General features: G+C 55.1%; 1 non-coding gene across 1 annotated transcript; it reads right to left on the bottom strand.

Annotated features, from left to right (window-relative positions):
• Positions 1-201: 201 nt before the first annotated feature.
• TRNAL-UAG (transfer RNA leucine (anticodon UAG)) lies at positions 202-285 on the bottom strand. Its single transcript has one exon. It is a non-coding gene; the product is annotated as a tRNA-Leu (tRNA).
• Between the last annotated feature and the right edge of the window lie 2406 nt (positions 286-2691).

Here is a 2691-nt window from a genome sequence, read left to right as displayed (position 1 = left end):
CTAAGGGGAACAGACCGCTCTGCAAGAAGATGGACGAAGCCATATGAAGACCGCAGTGCTGTTTAATAGAAATGTGTTTTAATGCTTAACAATAGATGTTAGCCTTTTGATAGGCTAACAACAAAAAAATGTGGGTTAGTAATACGTACGTAAAATGTTCACTGTAGGTCCAAAGTAAGAAAACGCTAAAAAAAGAAACGTTGCCAGAAGTGGGGTTCGAACCCACGCCCTCTTGCGAGGACCAGAGCCTAAATCTGGCGCCTTAGACCACTCGGCCATTCTGACCACGGTTCGGCTGCTCTTACGAAAATATATTCAGTCTGTGCAAGTGTGCTTGCATGCATGTAGCGTCTCTGCCAAAAGTAACCGAGCAGCCGCGAAGGCAGCGGGAGCGGGTTCTCAGCCGAGCGGCGGCGCTGCGGTCCCGGGCGCTGGCCACTGTTTCCCGGCTGCGAATGTAAACTGGGCGACGTAATCCCGCGCTCTCGCTCTCCTTCCTCTTATAAGAAGTAAGCAGGTAGCATGTGAATGAAAAATGTTTCTCTGGGGAAAGAAAATGGCGCAGTACATTCCTCACACATCGGCGAACACCTGAACCGCGCCGTAATGGAAGGGATAAAGGAGAGAGTGAAAGAAGAAAGGAAGAAAGAGGTGCCTTGTGGAGGGTTCCGGAATAATTTCGTGGCGAGTCGAATTTCGCAGTTTCGCTTGCTGTCGTATTGCACGAGGTGAGGCTTACGTCAGTCGTAATTGTTTAGTTGTATCCTGCTACAGAGGAAAGAAAAAAATTGCTGGTGGTCTAGCTCCGGCTAACTCTGGTCGAAAGCAAAAAGCTGCCTCTCCCTAGCTGTGTTTGTGGTCCAGCGACTCGAGCGACTGGAGGTCTCCACCTCAGGCGTCGCATCGAACACACCTAGCGTTAGGCTGAATGCATCAAAGTGCACCTACGTTCTATAATAATAATAATTGGCTTTTGGGGAAAGGAAATGGCCCAGTACCTGTCTCATATATCTTTGGACACCTGAACCACGCCGTAAGAGAAGGGATAAAGGAGGGAGCGAAAGAAGAAAGAGGATCCGTCGTGGAGGGCTCCGGAATAATTTCGACTGACATCGCACAGCACACGGACGCTATAGCGCCCCCTCCATGAAAACGCAGCCACCGCGGTCGGGTTAGAAACCGGTAACTCGGGCGTTTTATGGAGGGGGTAGTGGTTTTATTAAAAATAATAGTAGAAAGGAAGGAAAAGTTTTTTGCTAGCCCCGGCATCTGCCATCGATACTGAAGAACCTGAGCTGGGGCAGCGGAAATAAAGGATAGCAGGCAGAATGGAGAAATGAAATGAAAGAGGTGAGGGGACAGGAAGAGATGATATGGGGAGAAGTAATATGTACAAACTATTTACACAATAAGAAATGTGTCCAGGTTGTGCGCGTGATTTGTTCATTTTAGAGGAATTAAATCACACGCGCACAGCACTGTGATGGTTACAACTGGAGTGGGGCGTCCAGTTATTAATCGTTCAAGGTAGAACTCGCGGAGCGTTCAGTCACTGCGTGGAACTACATGAAGGAGAACAGACGGGACGCCAAGCCCGTGTGTTCGAGGAATGCACAGAGGCTCACCAAAGTTCGCTCACGAGTGCGCGCACTGCCCTGCGGCCACATACCGTCTTGATGGAGTCTGGTAATATGCCTTGCGCCCTATAGGCCGCGAGCATATCGCGACGAGCATCGGCGAACTCGGCACAGTGAAGGAACAGGTGTTCTAGTGTTTCCTCTGCACCGCATCCGTCACACACATCACTCGTCGCGATTCCGTGACGCACCCGTCGTTCTCCGGGCCACACGCAGCCAATGCGCGCGCGGAGGATCATTGCACGTTGTGACCGTGTAAGTGCGCGACAGCCGGTGACACTGTCGATGCGCTCACCTCACGCGATGCGTGGGTCGGGGTGCTGCTTTCGGAGATGGTCGTGGATGGCTGCACGCACGTCCTCCAGCGCAAGGGGCAAATCGCTGGCAGGTAGTTGGTGTGCAGCGGTCACGAGGTCGTCAGCTTCTTCGTTGCCGGCGATGCCGCAGTGACCGGGCACCCACTGTGCATGCACGGCACAACCTCTCTGCGCAAGGCGCTCGATGCGCGAGCGAATTACCCGCACTAGTGGGGTACCGCGGCCGTTAGATCGCAGGCGGCTGAGGGCGGCGCGGGAATCGCAGAGCAGAGCACTCCTGGGTGGCGGCGGGCCGAGGGTGAGCAGCAGGTCCAGCCCGAGCCGGATCCCCATCAACTCCGCCGTGGTGGAGGAGTCCAGAAAGGCTGCGTGTTGCTGGCTGTGCAGTTGCAGGGCGGGGATGGCGGCCGCCGCAGCAAGGGAGCAGCTGTCGCGGGCCACATAGCCGTCGGTGTACACGAGGAGATGGTCCTGGAGCTCCTCGTGTATGACGGCTCTGGCCAGCTGCTGCACAGCACAGAGGGAAGTGCTCCTCTTTCCCGCAATGCCGACGATCTCTCGCTGTACCTCCGAGCCAGCAGGCCAGGGTGCGCAGAAGCCTTAGGGGGGCGGGCCTTGTGTCAATTGCTCATACTCGAGCAGCGCCGCGCCCATTCGTGAGCGCGGGTGCGAGCGCATACGCTGCAGCAGCGAGCCGCCGTCGGGTGCGTGGGGAAGCCGGTCGATGTGATTCAATG

This window comes from Amblyomma americanum, chromosome 1 (assembly GCF_052857255.1).
Source record: "Amblyomma americanum isolate KBUSLIRL-KWMA chromosome 1, ASM5285725v1, whole genome shotgun sequence".
In the NCBI taxonomy this organism is placed as follows: domain Eukaryota; kingdom Metazoa; phylum Arthropoda; class Arachnida; order Ixodida; family Ixodidae; genus Amblyomma; species Amblyomma americanum.
This window is presented reverse-complemented; position numbering and strand designations above follow the sequence as displayed.